The sequence below is a fragment of the Geotrypetes seraphini genome, chromosome 2 (genome assembly GCF_902459505.1).
Source record: "Geotrypetes seraphini chromosome 2, aGeoSer1.1, whole genome shotgun sequence".
In the NCBI taxonomy this organism is placed as follows: Eukaryota; Metazoa; Chordata; class Amphibia; order Gymnophiona; family Dermophiidae; genus Geotrypetes; species Geotrypetes seraphini.
In genome coordinates, this window is record NC_047085.1 from 29,560,910 (window position 1) to 29,583,882 (window position 22,973).

The 22,973-nt window shown below is 44.7% G+C and overlaps 1 long non-coding RNA gene across 1 annotated transcript; it reads left to right on the top strand.

Annotated features, from left to right (window-relative positions):
• Window positions 1-529: 529 nt before the first annotated feature.
• On the top strand, window positions 530-22,668 carry LOC117356036. The gene is made up of 3 exons (XR_004538517.1): window positions 530-726; window positions 6,073-6,139; window positions 21,319-22,668. It is a non-coding gene; the product is annotated as an uncharacterized LOC117356036 (long non-coding RNA).
• Window positions 22,669-22,973: the final 305 nt, after the last annotated feature.

The window sequence follows — 22,973 nt, forward strand, 5'->3', positions numbered from 1 at the left end:
GCACGTGGCCCCTTCCCTTCCATTCCCCCGTACCTTTATCGTTTTCCAGGCGCGAGCAACAGCATGAACTTGCTGCCTGCATTGGGTCAGCTACCCCTTTGACGTCACTTTCTAGGTGCGGGGCCTGGAAGTGACGTCAGACAGAGGCGACGCGGGCAGCAAGTTCGTAATGCTGGCTCGCGCAGGAAAAATGAAAAAGGTACGAGGGAAGGGTAGGGGTGCACCATGTGACCAGTCAGACACGGGGCCTGCCAAGGTCCCAGTTAAGCCAGGGAAAAATGTAAAAGTAAAAACACGGAAGGGAAATTCCAAGATCTCCCAGGGTTATGTTTCTGGAGATAATGTCATTGACCACCAGAGGGAGCTGGATTCATCTGAGGAGGAAGTAGGTGAGCTTTATTTGAGTCACCACCGGGGGAGCTCAAGAGGCCCCTGGACTTCTGCTGACTCACTCAGATCAGGCCACACCCCTAGGGTATGTAAGCCAGCAGTGGCATTCAAACCAGCAGGCCGGTTAGGGAGGAAGTTCAGGCCTTGCCTCCCTGAAGATCCACCTGGGCCAAACAGGAGCGACAACCCTATGCCTATGGAGCTAACAGAGGCTGGACAAGATGAAGACTTGCCACTCTTGAATGGAGAGCCTATGGAATGTCAAGAAGCTTGTGCAGGTTGTGAAGTTAATTATCCTGAGCCTATGCAGATGGACTTGGCCTCAAGCTACAAACAGTGAGTTTGGATTTTTGGGAACTGTTTGTATGCTGTGTTTTTTTTTATGTTGGTTTTGGGAAAGCTAGGAGTGTGTGGGGAGAGGTTTTGTTTTCACTCTGGGTGGGATTTTGAAAGTCATTTCTGTGGCTGTATTTTGACAAAACCTGTACACTCTCCTTTCCTGGCAGTCATAAATGTTGCCAGAGGCTTTCCTCATTTTCCTTAAGGACTGAGAATTGGGGAAACTATTATCCTGAACTGCATTTTTGATTTGCTGAAGTACCTGCTTTGGAGCAGGCAGTGCTAGCTCTGTGGAGAGCTGTGGTCTCAAGAGTAATTGGGACTTTATTAGGAGTGAAAGAAAGTTTTGGATTTTATTTTGGACTGTTTTATTTTCCTGCCTTTTTCTGGCAGTATTTATTTAGTGCTGTGTGAAATCCTGACCAATGTTGCAAAAGTCTAATGAATTACTTACCTGCATGAAGGATTGAGTAAAAAGAACTATTTCTATAATCCACTACAATTGTTGGGACTTTATTTTATTTGGCTTTAATTTTGATTACTGCTGAGAATCCAGTCCTGCAGGGTGACTCCATGCCGGGTCACACGCTGGTGCACTGTTTATGTTAACCACTGGGATTGCTATAGAGCCCAGCCCTGGGCTATAGTGGTGGTGACAACACGTGTGGCGGGGAGGACAGGAAAGAGGGGGTGAAGAAGAGGTCGAGTGCCTGCGCCCTTTACAAAGAGCATACCCGGGGCAAACCTCACTCCCCCCCCCCCCCCCCGTGAACATAGTATTGTGTAACTACAAAGACTAGGGGACACTCCATGAAGTTACAGGGAAATACTTTTTAAAACCAATAGGAGGAAAATTTTTTTCACTCAGAGAATAGTTAAGCTCTGGAATGCATTGCGAGAGGTTGTGGTAAAAGAGGATAGCGTAGCTGAAATTCCTGGAGGAAAAGTCCATAGTCTGTTATTGAGAAAGACATGGGGGAAGCCACTGCTTCCCCTGGATCGGTAGCATGGAATGTTGTTACTCCATGGATTTTGGCCAGGTACTAGTGACCTGGATTGGCCACCGTGAGAACGGGCTATTGGGCTAGATGGACCATTGGTCTGACCCAGTATGGCTGTGCCAAGTACAGTATAGGACAATCAAGCCATTGTAACATCACTGATGAGGTTGGCTCTGAGGCACTGTGGAATGAGGCATTATGACATCACAATCTCAGCTCTGGAATGTTGCTCTCATTGGGGTTCCGGAATCTTGCTATTCTTTGAGATGCTGGAATGTTGCTACTTCTTGGATTTTGACCAGGTACTAGGGACCTGGATTGGCCACTGTGAGAACGGGCTACTGGGCAAGATGGACCATTGGTCTGACCCAGTAAGGCTATTCTTATGTTCTTACAATTTGGGTTATTTTTCCCAATGTACAGTTTGCAGTACACCATATTAAATGTTAGCTGCCAGCAGTCTACTTTCCTGAGTTCTCTTTTGCTGCCGTAGTCTGTAGGATATGCTTGAACTTGGTGGGTATAATTAGATTTCAGTTTCAGAGTGTTATGCTGTGCACAGCAGTTCAAATTATATTTACCTTGGATAGCATTTCCTTTCCATCCCTTAATTTCTCCCTCCTACACACCACCTCCAACAACTGGATTATAAATTAGGCTCTTAAAAGGACACTCATTAAACTGTGCCCTAGCTCAGGAACTGAGAAAGCAACCAAAATAATCAACATAATTCACGCTTGGCATAACATTGCAAACCTTTGGTTATTTTCCGAGCCAATGTATTCATCAACTAAAGTAGAGAGGGGGGGGAAAAAAATAGTTCTTTGTTCCAGCTCTTTATTTGTCATGATGCACTAAGCTTTGTAGAACAACTGATGGGTCAAATAGGAGCCATAGCCCTGCACTAGCAATAGCACTAACCTGTCAGCTTCTATTTCCATACATACACTGAAGCTGAGATCGGATGTCATGCGATAGATAAGATATTTTAATCTACATTACTTCCACCCATCTGCATGTCTTGCTGTGCGATTTCAATAGCAGTCTTCTGTCATTAGGGAACTAAAGGCTGGATTTAAGCCGGCGAAATTGTGCTCGGTCCTCAGCACAGTACAGCTTTTGAGTAAACAGCACTTTGCATATCAGCAGTATTTTAAGTAGAATAGTGTGATAGCCGTGTTGGTCCACTTTTAACGGTAATATATAGAGATAGAACAAAACGTAAAGGAGATAAGGTGATATGGTTTTTTTTAATTGGATTAGCAATGTGTTTTTTTATTAGCTTTCAAAAGTAACCATTCTTCTTCAGATCAGAAATAAGCAAATGTGGGCAAATATCAGTACAGTAAAACCTTGGATTGCATGTAACTTGGTTTGCAAGTGTTTTGCAAGACAAGCAAAACATTTTATTAAATTTTAACTTGATATACAAGCAATGTCTTGCAATGCAGTATACAAACGTCACGTCATCACAACTGAGCCGATGGTTTATTTCTCTCTGATGTTGGGGGAATGTAGTGACTGTTCTAAATGAGCGAGGTCTTGCAATACAGGTACGAATAGTATTTTATATTAAAGTTTTTGGGTTGTGGAACCAATCGTCTGAGTTTCCATTATTTCGTATAGGGAAATTCGCTTTGATACCCTCTATGGGGCTCATAATCGAAACGGAAATACGTCCAAAAACTGGCCTAAATCGGCACTTGGATGATCAGTAAGACAAGTTGTCCAAGTGCCAATAACCAAACCGGGTTTTAGACGTATCTAAAAACGATTTAGGCCTGACCCATGTACTGACTAAATGTATCTTTATGGTAACCCACCTGTATCCCTTACACTGACAAAATGCACCTTGATAGTAAACCACTTGTATTGTAACCCACTTGTATCCCATGTACTGACTAAACATATCTTTATTGTAAACCGTTTCTATCTCATGTACTGTCAAATGTATCTTTATTGTAAACCGCTTCGAACTTCACGGTATAGCGGTATATAAGAAATAAATTATTATTATTATTATTTTCAGTGCTGCTGTATGACCAAAGCTAAAAGGGGAGTTTTAGGAGGAGTGGTGGGATTTGGGCGGGACGTGGGCTGATCTAAACTTAGTCGTACCGAAAGTTTAACGTGGCTGCCTGGACGGTATGCATACGTTGTGACTTAGGCTATGTAAAACCATATAAGTGCCACTTGCAGCCGTGAAGACTATTGGGGTGGTAGACAGGTGGGTCTAGTAGGTTTTGGGGGGTGTTTAGGGGTGCGGTGAGGACCTCTGCCGCGTCACTGATGACGTCTTCAGTGATGCTTCACCGGCAGGAGAAAGCCGCGAAGCAGCCTGTTTAGCGTGCTGCGGCTGCCGACGCTACTGGAGGAAGGTTTGCTGCTCGGTCATCTTGCTGGGAGGGTCGGCAGGGTTCGCTTGGGAGGGAGAGATAGGAGGGTCAGCGGGGCCCGAGCGATGATGATGCCGCTGCTGAATCCAGGCTGCGATCCCCTGTCCCGTTGTCCCCACTCACAGCTTCGGGACGCCCTCTCTGAAAACGGGACATTTCGGTGTCCCGAAGCTGTGAGTGGGGACAACGGGATAGGGGCTCTGAAAAAGGGACTGTCCCGTTCAAAACGGGACGTATGGTCACCTTACACTCCCCCCCCCTCCCAATCTGGTTAGGGGCCTCCAACTCCTCCCACACGTTCTTCTATCCACGCACACACACACTCAGTGACTCCTTGAAGAATCCTGTGTCTCATGCTCTGCAGGGGGGCGAGAGGGTCACAGACACCTACTGTACATGCTGAAAAAAGCTTTAAAGATGCCATGAAAAGAAAAGCAAGCCGATGAGAAGTCTCCCTGAGATTCTGGTAGAAACCAGGCTGCAGCTGGGAGTTCAAAGAGGCTCAATCAACGGTTAAAGAAAAGCCTGTAGACCAGTGGCATGTGGTGAGGGTTTTCAGCTCTGATTTTTTATTTTTTTATTTACTTTTTGCTTAGTGCAGTTTAATTTGTTGAATAGGCAGCCTGCCCAACCAGTCAGACTGCATCAAACAAAAAGTAATCCCCCCCAAAATGCAGAGCTCTTGGGCTGGGGATTCTACCAACCCCCAAAGTACTCAAATTATGTCCTATTGGAAACACAACAGGGGAACCCATCGAGACACTACAAGGAATACCCACTGCACTCATACACAGACCCACTCACTCAAAAAAACAACCAAGAAAAAGTGGAGAAAAAGCCTCAGTTCAGCTTCATCTGGCAAAAAAACTCCACTTCAAGACCACAAAAAAGTAAGGTCCAAATTGTATCAATCAAATCAGCAGTGAGAAACACAATAGTAGCCCACATAGGAACCACCTAAAAAAAACATCAGCACGCCAAATTTCAAAAATCCAAAGGTGTGAGCACAGCATACAGCACGTATTAAAATTTCAAACACTCTCAATGGCAAGCAGGAAAAACAAAACCACTTAGCTGCAGACGGTATCCGAGCTGTCTTCCATGCACCCAAACGGTGCTAGCCTGCTCGGCCCCGCAGCCACTCCTGCCCGACGGGGATATCTCCGTTTCGCTGAGCTGCGTCAAGGGAAAGATTTCGGCCTACTCCACCAGCAACCGTTGAGGCTCACCAACTGCACACATCCAAACACGTAAAAGCTACTGACCCCTCTGAAGGCCCTGACAGTGCGAATCTGAATTCAATTGGCTGAGCAGCAACTGCCTGCTGCCTGCTCAACCAATAAAATTCAGAGCAGTGCTTTCAGGAACTTTAAGGGGTGGGATGAATCTCCTGAAGGCCCTGACTGCACACCACTGCTGTAGACTGTATAAATGGTTGAGTAAAGTCTAGAAAACCAATTGTAGAAAGTTGTGGTGAAGTTGCCCAATAAAACTGTAAAGAAAAGTATATTTAAGTGCCCTCTAGTAACCTGCTTAAGACAAACAGAGGCTTTAGTGCTGAGGTCCTGTCTCTGGCAGTAGACCAGAATTTAATAGCAGCTTGCTTTTTGCAGGTTTCCAGTCATTTTCTAAGTGGATAAACCATTTGTCTTGAGCTCATTCTGCATTTCCTTGTGTCGACAGTTTATGCAGTTGCCAAATGAATTAAAATCATATTTACATTAAAGTGCTACCTCATCTTTTAGAAACTTCTTCAGTGTCATCACTAAAATGAGTTGTAGCTACGTGTTTTCATACTGAAGACTGACTTTTCTAGACCATTTACTGATGTTTGCCAAGTCTCCTCACAAAAGGCTGAACTTATACTCCTGATGTAGGCGACTGCTGAAATGTGGTGGTATCAGGTTTGTGTCCATTCAATAAACCATTCTTTTTGTGCCACACAGGTGTAACATCATATTCATCACTTCATCTTTCTTCTGTCTTGGACTTATAGGATGACTAATACTTGAGGTGAGGATCTTAAGTGTATCTGCTCAGTATCTCCGATATGTGACATGAAAAAAATGAAGGCTATGGTGAATAACCTAGTTCAAGGTCTTTGAATAGTCATCCAAGCCTTGTGGAAGCTCCAAGGCTACTCCGTCTGTAATAATAATAATAATAACTTTATTTTTCTATACCGCCATAGTCAAACTGACTTCTAGGTTGTCATGTCACTTTATAAAAAGAATTTAGAACTTAGGAATGATCTATAGCTCGTTAAAGAATAACTTGGGGACTGGGCTATCCAATATCAAGTCGCCAAAATGGAGACCAGAAAATTCTCCAGTAGCAAGCAATACAGTCAGAGATCAAGGAAATGTGGCAGAAGGTACAACTGGTCTGATCAAAAGCACATTCAAACACAGCTTATACATTGCCAATATATATTACATCCTATTCTCTCGTTGTCAGAATGCATATTTATTTATTTATTTTTAAAATTTCTATACCGTTTAAAACTAAACGGTTTATAAAATTTACATACATAAAATTATTTAAAAAACATAATTAAACAAACAAATAACCCTCAGAGAACATATCCACAAAGTAACACCAAAGGCTTAGACAAAAAGTCATGGATAATTCTTCGATCAACAACACTAAAAAATTATTGGCTAGAAAAAGGCGTCTACAAATAATTGCAACTTGAGTAATTTTCTAAAACTACCCTTTTCACAGCATTTTTGTATTTGGCCCACATATCTTATGACAAGCACTAGCAGTACTTTTCGAGACATTGAGATCATCTGTAAAAGCTTGACGTTATAAGAGATTTCTAGATAAGACTTTTGCTTCCCAGTTAGGAAAAATGAATTCCTGGTTAAGTACTCTGATTCCACAAACGCAATCATATTAGGCCTTCAGAAAACTTACTTGTTTGATAAGTTTGTACCATGATTATTATTCTAACCCTGTTTACATGTATGTTTCACTGATTGTACAGTCCTTCTTGGTTGTGAACCGCCTGAAAATCATGGTTGGGCGGTATACAAGAATAAAGATGATTATTATTATTATTCTGGTTTAGGAGTTAGTGTCATTACTCTCATGGAGGGCCATTTTCAAAAAGGACGTCTAAGTCCGACTTGGATGTTTCCCACTAAACGCCCAAAGTCAGAAGCACAGAAACACCCATTTTCAAACTGCTAGACATCCCAAAAAAATTTTTGTTTTGAAAAACATCTACTTGGATGTCTAGGCTGACAAGACATCCAGCCCTTAGGATATCTAGAACAGTGTTCTTCAACCTTTTGATACCTATGGAACATGTGGAAATAAAATAATTATTTTGGGGACCAGCACCGGTCCGCGGACCGGCAGTTGAAGAACACTGGGCTAAGTCCTGCCCATCTCCACTCAATCTCCTCCCCAGACCCCGCCCCCATAATAGTACTAATTGTAACACCATTTTTTCCATTCATTTTTCATATATACACACAATATAATTGTATTAACAACACATAATGGTTAGCCACAAAATTAAAATACAGAAAGCACACTGTATGTTTTTCAACATTCATTCCTACCAGAAAACAGATAACCCCATGCAAATGCAAGACCAAAAACTAAAAGTAGTAATATTTACAAAGAAACCCTAAGATGCAAGACTGCAAGCAGCACAACCTCAGAGGAAAAGAAACAAATGCATTTTTTCCTGAACAGACAAATCAATCACTAAATAAAAAAATAAAAGCATTTCCTCTACTGTTGTTGTCTCTCTCCCTCCATGTGCCTTGCCTTTTGGCCTGCTCCCCGGTGTTATCTTTGGGCCGATCCACTGTGCAATCAACGCAGCGTCTTCGGACCGGCTCCCTGAGTGCTGCATTGCACAAAGCTGTGGGCAGCGGCTCCTCGCGCACGTCCCGCGCCTCATCTGGAAGCCTTCCCTCTGACGTTGCAACATTAGAGAGAAGGCTTCCGGTTCAGGCGCAGGCCACCCGTAGGAGCCTTTTCCCACAGCTTTGTGCACTGCAGCACTCAGCGAGCCGGCCTGAAGACGCTGCATTGATCGCACCGTGGACCGATGGCTGAAGAACGCTGTCTTGGGTCCGATGGACGTACCGGCCCTGTGCACCGGCAGAAAATTTCTGCGGAACAGCACCGGTCCACAGAGCAGCAGTTGAAGAACACTAATCTAGAACATTCGAACCAGACTGACTAGGAAAATGGAACAGGTAGCTGATCTAGATATCATTGTATATCTAGGTACAAATGGCCTGACAATTGACTTAGTAATGATTCACAAAAAGCAACCAAGAACAACAAAAAGTCCCATGAAGAGCAGCCAAAGCAAACAGAGAACAGTGGGTATGCAGGCATGTGAACGGGATGTGGTCAAATCAGCTCTTTACTGTAGAACCGTAAGCAGGCCATGTTTCAGTAAAATCCTTCATCAGGAATCCAGTCAAGGTCTGTGTGTTCCTATCACTTGCCAAAAAAAGAGAGGAGAGAGCTGGATGCCAAAAGTAAAACTCCGTTGCCTCATTCAGGTCACACATGTATGTAGTAGCTTCAAAGAAACTTGACTTTGATTGGACTGCCGATGAAGGCTTTTGCCGAAACACGGCCCGTGTTGAGTCCTGCTTACATTTCTACAATAAAGAGCTGATTTGAGCACATCCCATTCGTCTGCCTGGCTTGTAGCCACAGGTCTCTTCTTACTTTAGTAATGATTCAAACATCCCCAAGAGTTAGGGACAGAGAGTGGACAGGATACCTGATCCTTTACGGAAATGCAAGAACAGAAGAACTGTGGATGCGATGCACTTGACGTCAAGGTTTATTGTAACGTTGCCACATTAACACTCCAAATGGTGCAGTTAGTAAAAATCCAACACACATCAGTGAATATTGGTGCGGACCCAACACGGTCCGTGTTTTGGCTTGGACTGCCTTCTTCAGGGGTCCTAATGCCAGATACCACAAGACTTAAATAATGCTATGAAGCAAACAGATGTGTGGTAAAAGGATAAAACCATGACAGACGTAGCAGCCAGGGATATCTCACATAGCTCAAAGTGCTAATGGGATCCTGGGTGGCAGAGGAGAAGGATGTGATACAAGACAATAATGAACATAAGAATTGCCGCTGCTGGGTCAGACCAGTGGTCCATCATGCCCAGCAGTCCGCTCACACGGTGGCCCTCTGGTCAAAGACCAGCGCCCTAACTGAGACTAGCCCTACCTGCGTACGTTCTGGTTCATCAGGAACTTGTCTAACTTTGTCTTTGGAGGGTGTTTTCCCCTATGATAGACTCCGGAAGAGCGTTCCAGCTTTCTACCATTGTCTGGGTGAAGAAGAACTTCCTTATGTTCGTACGGAATCTATCCCCTTTCAATTTTAGAGAATGCCCTCTCGTTCTCCCTACCTTGGAGAGGGTGAACAACCTGTCCTTATCTACTAAGTCTATTCCCTTCAGTACCTTGAATGTTTCGATCATGTCCCCTCTCAATCTCCCCTTCCGAATCTTTTCCTCACGGCGGATCTAGTGGACTGACTGCCTTCTTCTTTTCTCATCCATACGCTTTATGGCAAAGGTCAGTAACCAATTTTGTAGCAGCCTTCTGAACTGACTCTATCCTGTTTATATCTTTTTGAAAGTGTGTTCTAAACGGAGCCTCACCAGAGACTCAGTTAACCGGCACCCATGGCGATTGATACCGGATAGTTTCTGGTTGCTTGACAGTTACTATTAAAAATAGGCCTAATACTATATCCCATACTATGCCATACCATAAAGAGTTCCAGACAAACTACCGGACATGTGGTAAGCAAAGCATGGGTGTACTCAGGCGTTCCAAGTTTACACTTAAATTTCTGACATAAATTGATTTTATTTTCATTTAAAGTATTTCTTAGATTTTTTTTTTCTGGGTGCTTGAGAGTTCTGGTTAATTGAGTTCCGGTTAACAAAGAGTCTATTTATTTATGTATGTATCCATTCATTTTTTTTCTATACTGTTCTCCTAGGGGAGCTCAGAACGGCTTCCATGAATTTATTCAGGTACTCACACATTTTTCCCTGTCTGTCCTGGTGGGCTCACAATCTATCTAATGTACCTGGGGCAATGGGGGGATTAAGCGACCCACACAGATAAGGTCACTAGACTCACTAATATCCTTCCGTAGAGCAATAAAGACCTTCCTCTTCCAACAATAGGTCCTCAATTAAACAGCTTCCTCAATTTACTCTCCAATTACTCTTTGCTATGACTAGGCTGGACTCTCGAATAGTGCTTTAATTGTCTAAATGTAACCTAATTGTTGTCATGACTATTCCGATCTTAAACTGATTGTGAATGTCAAATTGTAACCTGTCCAGAGCTTCTGGGAGAATGGGATAAAAATTTAAATAAATAAATAAAGTGACTTGCCCAGGGGTCACAAGGAGGAGCATGGGTTTGACCACGGCACCACACTCTCCTGTACGATGGCACTATCACCTCCTTTTTTTCTACTGGCCATTACTCTCCCTATGCACCCTAGCATCCCTCTGGCTTTGATCAACGCCTTTTCTACCTGTTTTGCCACCTTAAGATCATCAGACACAGTCACCCCCCATGCCCCCCTCTTCTTTTGTATGCAGAAGTACAGTAAACCCGAACCCTCTTCTTACTTCAGTGTAGCCTCCGCACCAGCATGTCCTGCCGGTGCCCGAAGATCTGCCTCCTGTGCTGGGCCTTGAGCATGTGCGCATGCTCAAGGCCTGAGAGTTCACGTAGAGAACGCGAACTCTCAGGCCTTGAGCATGCGCACATGCTCAAGGCCCAGCACAGGAGGCAGATCTTCGGGCACCGGCAGGACATGCTGGTGCCGGTGCGGAGGCTACACTGAAGAAAGAACAGGGTTTGGGTGGGTTGGGGGATCTCAGGTCGCGGGGGGGGGGTGCCCAATGGCGGCAGGGTGGTGCCGGATCTCGGGGGGGAGGGTGCCGGTTAGCGGGGGGGCGCTCACAAATCGAGGCGCACTCGGTTTCCGAGGCACCGATTTTGCGAATGTTTTGCTCGTCTTGCAAAACACTCGTAAACTGAGGTACCACTGTACGTACTTGCATTGCAAGACCTCGCTCATTTAGAACAGTCACTGCACTCTTGCAGAGTCAGAGAGAGAAGAACCATTGGCTCAGTTGCGATGATGTAACGCGTATATACTGTATGTACTCGTATTGCAAGACATTGCTTGTATATCAAGTTAAAATTTCATCAAATGTTTTGCTTGTCTTGCAACACACTTTCAACCTAAGTTACTTGCAATCCAAGGTTTTACTGTACTTGCGTGTAAAGGACATGCATAGATTCATACCTTCTTTGGGACAGGTGTATAGGTTTACATATTCATTTGTATGCTATAGGGACTAGGTCAGGAAGGCTGATTAATAAAGGCACATGAGTACCTATATTGCCCTTACAAAAATAGGGTTAAAACAAGTGCTTTAGAGACTTCTCAAATGGATGCCTTCTTATCAAAGGACCTCCTCCTTGTAGGGCAGTTTTTACACCAGAAGCTCTAGCTTTCTCATTTCTTATTTAGCTGTGTGGGGCTCCCCCTTAACCTGCCCTCTGCGTGTATTTGATTGTACAGTTGTGCCCCTGTTGTGAGACGGCATGATTATGTTTTGAGTAGCAGCCTGGTCTCTGCTAAGCAAATAATGGCTCACCCAGATGCACGAGGATTATTCTGGTAAGCCTGGGCTCTGCCTAAGCAGTTTTCCCCTGATATCAGCATAGTTACCGGCTTTTAGATTTCATTTTGCTTCCAGGATTTTGCTTGTTGCATGTATGTACGGATCAGCAGTTTGCATCCCTTCTTTGTCAGCTGATGGGAAATATTAAGCTACGTATTACTGTCATAATGTCTATAAAAAATGCATGTCATTAGTTTTGTCTTTTACAGGGCTATAATATTTACATTTCCAAGAACACATTTATTTTGTTCTTGGTAGCACAGTCAGCACACTTGATTAAGGAAGGGCTTACGTTTGCGAAAAGTTAACATCCAAACACAATCACATTCTTCTGAGTAACGGAAATACTTCTCAAGCCATCAGCTTTGTCTGTGAGCTGAACATTACCCCGTTTTCAGACCCTTCCCAACAAAGGGCTGCAATAAAGGACACAATGGACGCAATGCAGGGAAAAATTAAAAGGAGACTGGTTTAAAACAAATGCCAGAAAGTTCTTTTTCACCCAGAGGGTGGTGGACACATGGAACGCGCTTCCGGAGCCTGTGATAGGCCGGAGCACGTTACAAGGCTTCAAAGAAGGTTTGGATAGGTTCCTAGAGGATAAAGGGATTGAGGGGTACAGATAAGAGTAGCGGTAGGTTATAGGGATAGTCTGGGACCATTGCTCAGGCAATGGGCCTGATGGACCGCCGCGGGAGCGGACCGCTGGGCGAGATGGACCTCTGGTCTGCCTCAGCGGAGGCAACTTCTTATGTTCTAATGTTCTTAATAAGACGTCTCTCCTTTGGAGCTACACAGCAAGAATTACCAATGTATAAAGATTATGACGTCAGCTCTTCATCATCCTAGTTTTAATGTTGGTAATTATGCTATAGAGGAGTATGCATTAGGTTCAGAGAATAGGTCGCATCATTACTCCAGATTTCTACGGAGAAGCTAAGTACCTTATCAACTTCATGTTCAGCTTGTGATTGTGCTGGCTTGGACGATTTTGGACACTGCTGTACCCTCGGATGAGGGGCAGAGACAGCCTAACTAGATTATTCTTTTGTTTGTTTAATTATTTTCATTTTTAGCACACTAGTTTGTGCACTAATTAATTCACGTTAAAGTTTCACTTGGGTCAAATGATTCACAGATATTACCCTTCTGGGTGTATGACTGTGACAGCTGGTGCATTAGGGCAGTGATTCCCAACCCTGTCCTGGAGGAACACCAGGCCAATTGGGTTTTCAGGCTAGCCCTAATGAATATGCATGAGAGAGATTTGCATATGATGGAAGTGATAGGCATGCAAATTTGCTTCATGCATATTCATTAGGGCTAGCCTGAAAACCCAATTGGCCTGGTGTTCCTCCAGGACAGGGTTGGGAACCACTGGATTAGGGGATAGTTCCCCACTGCAGGCCGTGAGACTGAGGGCTTCCCATTCACCTAAAAAAATTTTGTAGGTTGCCTTGTTGGGCTTTCTCTTCCCCTCACCCCCTTTCTTGGGTTAGGGGAGATTTGTTCTCAATATTTTTTCAGTACTCCTCTTACTGGATTTCCTTGTTACTAATCCAGGGCAAGCAGTGGCTTCCCCCATGTCTTTCTCAATAACAGACTATGGACTTTTCCTCCAGGAACTTGCCAAACCTTTCTTAAAACCATCTATGCTATCCACTCTTACCACATCCTCTGACAACACGTTCCAGAGCTTAACTATTCTCTGAGTGAAAAAAAAAAATGTCCTCCTATTGGTTTTAAAAGTATTTCCCTGTAACTTCATTGAGTGTCTCCTAGTCTTTGTAATTTTTGATGGAATGAAAAATCGATCCACTTGTATCCATTCTACTCTACTCAGGTTTTTGTAGACTTCAGTCATATCTCCCCTCAGCCATCTCTTTTCCAAGTTGAGGAGCCCTAACCTTTTCAGCCTTTCTTCATACGAGAGGAGTTCCATCCCCTTGACCATCTTGGTCGCTTTTCTTTGAACCTTTTCTAACATCACTATGGGCTCATTTTACAAAGGTGCATTAGCAGTTTTAGCACGTATGCTAGCCGCTAACGCCTCCTTTTAAGCAGGCAGTAATTTTTCGGCTAGCGCACGCTAATCTTGTGCGTGCGCTAAAAACGCTAGCGCACCTTTGTCAAAGGAGCCCTATAGCTTTCTTGAGATAAGGAGACCAGAACTGAACGCAATACTCCAGATGAGGTCACACCATGAAGCAATACAGGGGCATTGTGACATTCTTAGTCTTGTTAACCATCCCTTTTTTAATAATTCCCAGCATCCTGTTTGCTTTTTTGGCTGCCGCCACACATTGGGCAGAAGATTTCATCGTATTAAATGAATATTTCTGCTCAGTCTTCACCCGAGAAGCGCCGGGGCAAGGCCCTCAGCTACAGACAAGGGTTAGCTCGGCTGACCCATTTAGTAATTTCAAGTTTACACCCAGCAGTGTCTACGATGAACTGTCAAGGCTCAAGGTTAACAAGGCTATGGGGCCTGACAACCTACACCCCAGGGTGCTCAGGGAGTTGAGTGATGTCTTGGCGGAACCGCTGTCCGTGCTCTTCAACCTCTCCCTTAGTACAGGCAGCGTCCCATTGGACTGGAGGACGGCTAACGTCATTCCACTTCACAAGAAAGGCTCAAAAATTGAGGCAGCAAACTATAGACTGGTGAGTCTCACATCAGTATTGAGCAAACTAATGGAAACCTTAATCAAACACCAATTAGACACAATCCTTAATGAGGAGAACCTGCGGGATCCCCGTCAACATGGATTTACTAAGGGGAGATCCTGCCAATCCAACCTGATCAGCTTCTTTGACTGGGTGACGAGGAAGCTAGATGTTGGGGAGTCCCTGGACATCGTGTACCTGGACTTTAGCAAAGCATTCGATAGTGTACCACACCGCAGGTTGCTAAGTAAAATGAGTTCTATAGGATTGGGCGAGACATTGACAAAATGGGTTGGGAACTGGCTTGGAGGTAGGCTTCAAAGGGTAATGGTAAACGGCACCCCCTCTGAAATGACGGAGGTGATCAGTGGAGTGCCCCAAGGCTCGGTCTTGGGCCCGATCCTGTTCAATATCTTCATAAGTGACTTGACAGAAGGGCTCCGAGGTAAAATAACATTATTCGCCGATGACGCCAAGCTAAGCAATGTAGTGGGCAAAAGCACAACGGACAAAAACTCAATGCCCGACAACATGATGCACGATCTACTCCTACTGGAGCGCTGGTCTAGGACCTGGCAACTCAGTTTCAATGCCAAAAAATGCAAAGTTATGCACTTGGGTAGCCAAAATCCATGCAGGACTTATACCCTTAATGATCCACTACTCTTTCGGTGAAGAAGTACTTCCTGGAGTCGCCATGAAACTTCCCTCCCCTGATTTTCAGCGGATGCCCTCTGGTGGTCGAGGGTCCCATGAGCCAGAAGATATCATCTTCTGACTCGACACGTCCCGTGATGTACTTATACGTTTCAATCATGTCTCCCTGTTCTCTTCTTTCCTCGAGTGAGTACAGCCGCAATTTCTTTAGTCTTTCTTCATACATGAGATCCTTGAGCCCCAAGACCATCCTGGTGGCCGTTCGCTGGACCGACTCGATCCTCAGCACATCCTTTCGGTAGTGTGGTCTCCAAAACTGAACACAGTACTCCAAATGAGGCCTCACCATGGATCTGTACAACGGCATCATGACTTCAGGTCTCCTGCTGACAAAACCTCTGCGAATACACCCCATCATTTGTCTTGCCCTGGAGGAAGCCTTCTCCACTTGATTGGCAACCTTCATGTCCTCACTAATGATCACCCCTAGATCATGTTCCGCCGTGGTCCTAACCAAGGTCTCACCATTTAGTACATAAGTTCTACGCGGGTTTCTCTTACCCAGGTGCATTATCTTGCATTTTTTGGCATTGAAGCCTAGCTGCCAAGTAGTTGACCATTGTTCCAGCAGCAGTAGGTCGTGTGTCATATTATTAGGCAATAAGCTTTTGCCTACTATGTTGTAAAGTTTGGCGTCGTCGGCGAACAGTGACACCCTTCCTTTAAGTCCTTACATCGTATCTCTAATGAATAAGTTAAATAGAATCGGGCCCAGGACCGAGCCCTGCAGCACTCCGCTGATAACGTCCGATGCTTCGGATGGGGTACCGTTCACCATCACCTTCTGAAGTCTACCGCTCAGCCAATCCCCAACCCATGTAGTTAGAGTGTCTCCTAATCCTATCGATTTTAGTTTGTTCAGTAGTCTTCGATGAGGGACGCTATCAAATGCTTTACTGAAGTCTAAATATACCACGTCCAGTGACTCTCCGACGTCTAGTTGTCTAGTAACCGAGTCAAAAAAGCTAATCAGATTAGATTGGCAGGATCTACCCTGGGTGAACCCATGTTGGTGTGGATCACGCAGTTTTTCTTCGTCTAGGATTGTGTCAAGATTCTGTTTGATCAGTGGTTTGGTTCTGTAAGTATTCTCAGCCAAATGCTTAACCAGATATACCGCAATTTTAACAAAAAAGTTAGAACATAAGAATATAAAAACATAAGAAATGCCTCCGCTGAGTCAGACCTGAGGTCCATCGCGCCCAGCAGTCTGCTCACGCGGCGGCCCAACAAGTCCAGGACCTGTGCAGTAAATTTCTATTTATACCCCTCTATCCCCTTTTCCAGTAGGAATTTGTCCAATCCTTTCTTAAACCCCAGTACCGTACTCTGCCCTATAACGTCCTCTGAAATTGCATTCCAGGTGTCCACCACACGCTGTGTAAAGAAGAACTTTCTAGCATTTGTTTTGAATTTGTCCCCTTTCAACTTTTCTGAATGCCCTCTTGTTTTTTTATTTTCTGAAAGTTTGAAGAATCTGTCGCTCTCTACTCTCTCTATGCCCTTCATGATCTTGTAAGTCTCTATCATATCCCCTCTTAATCTTCTCTTTTCCAGGGAAAAGAGTCCCAGTTTTTCCAATCTCTCAGCATATGAAAGGCTTTCCATCCCCTTAATCAGGCGTGTCGCTCTCCTCTGAACTCTCTCGAGTAACGCCATATCCTTCTCAAGGTACGGTGACCAATACTGGACGCAGTACTCAAGATGTGGACGCACCATTGCCCGATACAGCGGCAGGATAACTTCTTTCGTTCTGGTTGTAATACTATAACTAGCATTCTATTCGCTCTCACAGCGGCAGCTGCGCACTGTGCTGTCGGCTTCATTGTCATGTCCACCATCACCCCCAAGTCCCTTTCTTGGGTACTCTCAGTCAATAACATCCTTCCCATCATATAATTATACCTCGGGTTTTTGCTTCCCACATGCAATACTTTACACTTCTCGACATTGAATTTCATCTGCCATCTCTCTGCCCATTCCCCTAGTTTGTCCAAGTCTCTTTGCAATTCTTCGCAGTCCTCCTTTGTCCGAGCTCCACTAAATAGTTTGGTGTCGTCTGCAAATTTTATTATCTCACACTTCGTCCCTGTTTCTAGATCATTTATGAATATGTTAAAAAGCAGCGGCCTGAGCACCGAGCCCTGCGGAACACCACTCGTGACCTTTCTCCAGTCTGAGTAGTGGCCCTTCACCGCTACCCTCACCCCTTCACCCCTACCCTCAAAGTGGTTTACAAAAAAAACAAACCAAAAATATACAATAGGCAGTAGTGCTTCATTATTCTATCGCTTGTTTTTTACACATTTTAGGCTGGCTTCAGTAAATCGTGCTCAAAATTCAGGGCTGGGAAAAAAAAAACCTGACACTGAGAGTGATTTTTTTTTAAAGAATAGCCAGAATATTTGTCGGTCTGAGTTTGCTTTTTTTCTTTTCTTTTGGACTTGCTTCCTTGTTAGCGTCTGGCAATTTGGGGGTGACAACATTTCTCAATAATTTCTGAAGGACATACAGTGCAATCGATTGGGCCAAATGCTTAAGTCTATTGCCTGCCTCTGCCAATCGGAGCAGATTATTACATTCCTTTTGATAGCCTTCAACAAAGGGTCATTGTTACTCCTCATTAAATTACTGCGCTCCCTCGAGGCACTGCTGACAGCTCTAAACTGCCAGACACTTAATAATAGCAAGAGTTCAAAGCTTGTACCAGAACGGATTTGTCAGTTATATTTCAAACATCAAGGCCGATCTCTTAGGGATATGTAGTTTGTGAAATATAGTATGTTCACGCTACAAATACAAACCTACTTACTGCAGTCCACCCAAAAAATTAATAAGCTTCGTACATTTCAGGAAATCTGGAAAGCCTGTAAATTATATTTTTCTGTTATTGTTCAGTAAATATTTATTCATTCAGTTTTCTATACTGTTCTCCCAAGAGAGCTCAGAATGGTTCTTGGGGCTATGGGGGGGGATAAGGTGAGGAGAAACACTCGATCAAACAAAAAACAAAAAAAAAGAAGTGGAGAAAAAGCCTCATTTGGCAAAAAACTCCACTTCACATACACTCCTACACAAACCAACCGGTAGGGTGAAGAAAGCACTGTAATAGCTTGCAAAGTCAATGTTCAAAAGCACCAGGGGTATATAACCCCACACGTGAAAAAAAATGTGGCAACAGGGCCCAAAGGCACGGTGATCCAAAATCATAGCATTAGGCCAAAAAAACCCACTTAGCTGCCAAAGTCCATCAGATATGTCTCAATCCAGCGTAGTAACACAGCAGCTAGAGTACCCAATGGGGAATCTCCCGTTTCGCCAGTTCTTGCTGCGTCAGGGGTAGCCACACGGCTTCATCTGCCAGTCCACGGATCTTTCGGTGCTCCTCTAGTACACCCACCTCGTCATGAATCACAAAAAAGGTGCAGGAAAAACAGTAAAGCACACACGCTTGTGTAGGACTGTATGTGAAGTGGAGTTTTTTGCCAAATGAAGCTGAACTGAGGCTTTTTCTCCACTTCTTTTTTTGTTTTCTGTTTGATTGAGTGTTTCTCCTGCTGTGGATGGTTGGGTGTATGTATGTTTAAGCCTTGTAGCGTTGCTGAGCAGGTTCGTTTGTTCTGTGTTTGAGATATTTATGAGATTTAAATCGCCCTTCTTTCCTTAGTTTACATAATTTAGTTTGAACCCACAACCCCAGGGTGCTGAGGTGTTACCTTTAACCACTGCACCACACTCTCCCACCCAAAAAAAATTCATAAGGCTTGGAATTAAATGATGGAAAAGTATGGTAAGAACATAAGAATAGCCTTACTGGGTCAGACCAATGGTCCATCAAGCCCAGTAGCCCGTTCTCACGGTGACCAATCCAGGTCACTAGTATCTGGCCAAAACCCAAGGTGTAGCAATATTCCATGCTACCGATACAGGGCAAGCAGTGACTTCCCCCTTGTCTTTCTCAATAACAGACTATGGACTTTTCCTCCAGGAACTTGTCCAAACCTTTCTTAAAATCTGCAATGCTATCTGCTCTTCGTTCCAGAGCTTAATAGAATAGTAGAAAGAAAAGGTAAAAATAATCCCCTGCAAACAATTTGCAAATGACTTATGGGAGCCGTCATGGATGTGATATTTTTGGGGGGATAGACTATAGAGCCAGATTCAGTATATGGCGCGCAAATTTAGGCCCCAAAAATCAAACTGGTGACCGATCTGCAAAATCTGTAAGATCCAGTATGAACAAAAGCACAGCAGATCACAGTGATGAAAATATAAACAATATTTATTAAAACACTCCTATTAACCCAACATAGCCATGTTCCCCCCCCCCCCTCTTGGGGCTGCATCAGGGGCTGAATCATCATTATACTGATTAGCAATATTTGGGGTGGGGGGGGGTTAAGGGCAGAACCAACCTGCAAATATGGAAAAATTGTGAATAAGTTTTAGGGCCAACTGTGACCCACCCCTGACTCCCTCCTGCCTCCCGGACCTCTCCATACCTTACCTGGTGGTCTAGCAGTAAGCCGGGCAGGAGCAATCTTCTTACGCTTCTGCCCTGTGCAGAGCCGTCAACAAAAACAGGTGCATGAGGTCCCGCTGTAGTCTCGTGAGACCACAGGAACTCACAGCAGCCATTTTTGTTGATGGCTCTGCATGGGGGAGGAGCTTAGGAAGATTGCTCCTACCCCCTTCACCGCTAGACCACTAGATAAGGTGTGGAGTGGTCCAGGAGGCAGGTCAGGGTTTAGAAACCCTCTATCTTTCCCCCGTGATGGAGCGATATGCATTTTGTACGACTGTACAGGTATTTTCATGGGTTTTCCCTGAAGCTTTTACTTCAATTTTAGGTTCTACACCTCAAGGCCACAAGTTGTCTCAGGGTGTAACTTCTTTCAGGGATGTCCATACTGGACGTCTCATCCCCAGGCCCCCTTAACAGCATTTTTCCCAGTCTGGAATGGGACTATTCTTCACGGCCGTTTCATGCAGGATGTTTCAATAGGGCCACGATGAGTCATCCTCTGTCGATCAATCATGCCAAGTACCTCATTTCCCCCCCCACCCGGTGCATCTCCTCTTCACCACCCTATCTATGTCTTTCCTCTTCTCCACCCCCCACCAGTGCCTCTCCCTCTGCCCCCTCACTGATACTTCTCTTCCTTTCTACCCCCGCTGGTGCCTCTCCTACGCTCTGTCCCGCCCCCCCCATACCTCTTGAAAAGTTCAATGGTGCATCTTCAACCCCCTGCTCGGCCAGCCATGGATTCCTTTTGACATCACTTCCTAGTCCAGTGACCAGGACATGACATCAGAGGGGAGACAAGGCGGGCTTGAGCAGGGGGGATGGAAGATGCTGCATACACCGGCAAACTTTTCAAGAGGTATGAGGGCCTGGGGCGTGAACCTTGGGGGAGGGATACGGGGGGGGGTGCTCCTACTTTGGGGGTGTGGGGGTATAGCGCCCCCCCCCCCACAAGAGGCCAGGTGCTGCCTTGGACAATTCATTGTGGCCAATTCAGTGATGATATGGCTGTAATGAATTGTCCTGGACCCTTCCCATTCCTCTCCTCTCTTGTATTCAGTGAACTCACAATCTTCTCCAAAGAAGTAGGTTTTCTTGGATGGGGGAAGGATTTTCCTTCAAGGCCCAGATGTAGATCTCACTTCACCACATCAAAGACTACTAAGGGGTGTGGCAAAACTGAAAGGAGCATCTTGCCAGTAAGGAAAATAAGTAAAGTTAAGAGGAAAAGAAGGCCACTTTGTTTCTCAAAAGTAGTAGCTGAGAAGGTAAAGGAATAAGAGGTTAGCTTTCATAAACTACAAAAGATCACAGAAAGAGAAAGACAAGCAAAAGTATCTAGAAAAGTTAAGAGAAACTGGTCAAGTAGTCAGGAAAGCAAAGATGCAAATGGAAGAAGAAATAGCCGACACGGTACAACAGGGGCACAAGACATTTTTTAGATATATTAGTGATAAAAGTGGTATCGTGAGACTCAAGGGTGAAGGGGAGAAATATGTAGAAGCTGATAAATGCTGAATTTCTCAACAAATATTTCTGTTCTATTTTCACAGATGAAGCACTGGAAGCAGGACCGCAGAAGACACAGATAGGGATGGAGGTGTGGAGCTAGCTAAACTAAAGTTGGACAAGCAATGGGACCGGATAGTGTGAATTCGAGGGTACTGAAGTTCTGGCGACTCCGCTAGCTGACCTTTTCAATGCTTCTCTAGAGTCAGGATTGTTCCCAATAAAGTCAGTGGACCCACTATTTACAAAGACAAACTGCAGACCTCGCAGCATACTCTGAAGAAAACCACAGTGTAACGGCTAAAACGTCAATTTCTACTTTACAAGACGCAGCAAAACCCAGAAACCTGCAACAAGCATGATGTCGGCTGTGGAAACTCTGAGAGAACTCATGCACCAACGTTTCTGAACCTCTAGTTGGACTGCAGTAGTCTTCATTGTTGGGTCACAGCAAGAAGAAGAACTTAAGAACATAAGAAGTTGCCTCCACTGGGTCAGACCAGAGGTCCATCGTGCCCAGCGGTCCGCTCCCGCGGCAGCCCATCAGGTCCATGACCTGTGAAGTGGTTCCTGACCATTTATATAACCTACCTCCGCTTCTATCTGTACCCCTCAGATAGAAGCGGAGGTAGGTTATATAAATGGTCAGGAACCACTTCGTACATTTCATCATGGCAGATTAGGAAGACATATATGTGAGAGTACGCCAGAGGTGTACGATTGAATTTTGTGCTAAACTTGGAAAGAGCGGTAATAAAACACTTGAAATGTTATGGCAAGCATACAGTGATGAAGCAATTAGGCGTGCTGCAGTATTTCAGTGGTGGAAGTACTTCAGAGGGTAACGAGTGAGTGACAGGTGAAATGCGTTCTGGATGGCCATCCACCGTGGTCACGGATGTGGCTACCATGGAAACGTCCTGAAAACCTATTTGCATGGAGCCGTGAAGAAGAAAAGACTACATTTGGGGTAGTGTTTGGTGCAGTGGTTAGAGCTACAGCCTCAACACCCTGAGGTTGTGGGTTCAAATCCCACACTGCTCCTTGTGACCCTGGGCAAGTCACTTAATCCCCCATTGCCCCAGGTACATCAGATAGAGTGTGAGCCCATCAGGAAAGCTAGGGGAAAATGCTGGAGTACCTGAATGTAAACCACTTAGGTTATAAGTGAAACATAAATAAATACATTTACTGTAGTGGTTTTTGCTCCAAGATAATGGCTGGCCACATGTTGCCGCTGTTGCATTGGCAGCCCTGACTGAAATTAATGGGACAGCACTGGAACACCTTCCATATAGCCTGGACTTAGCGTCCTGTGATTTCTGGGCATTCCCATCCCTGAAAATCAACTGCACGGAAAGAAATTCTCTTCAGATGATGAACTAGGCCAGTTACTGGGCAGACTTGCACGGTCTGTGTCTGCGTATGGCCGTTTGGTGGAGGATGGGCAGGGGAGGGCTTCAATGGCTGGGAGGGTGTAGATGGGCTGGAGTAAGTCTTAACAGAGATTTCGGCAGTTGGAACCCAAGAAATAGCTAAGAAGAAAAAATTAAAAAATTTAAATTGAATCAGGTTGGGCAGACTGGATGGACCATTTGAGTCTTTATCTGCCGTCATCTACTATGTTACTACCGTGTTTCCCCGATGATAAGGCAGGGCCATCAAATAAGACAGCCCCCCCTTTTTAGAAAACAATGTA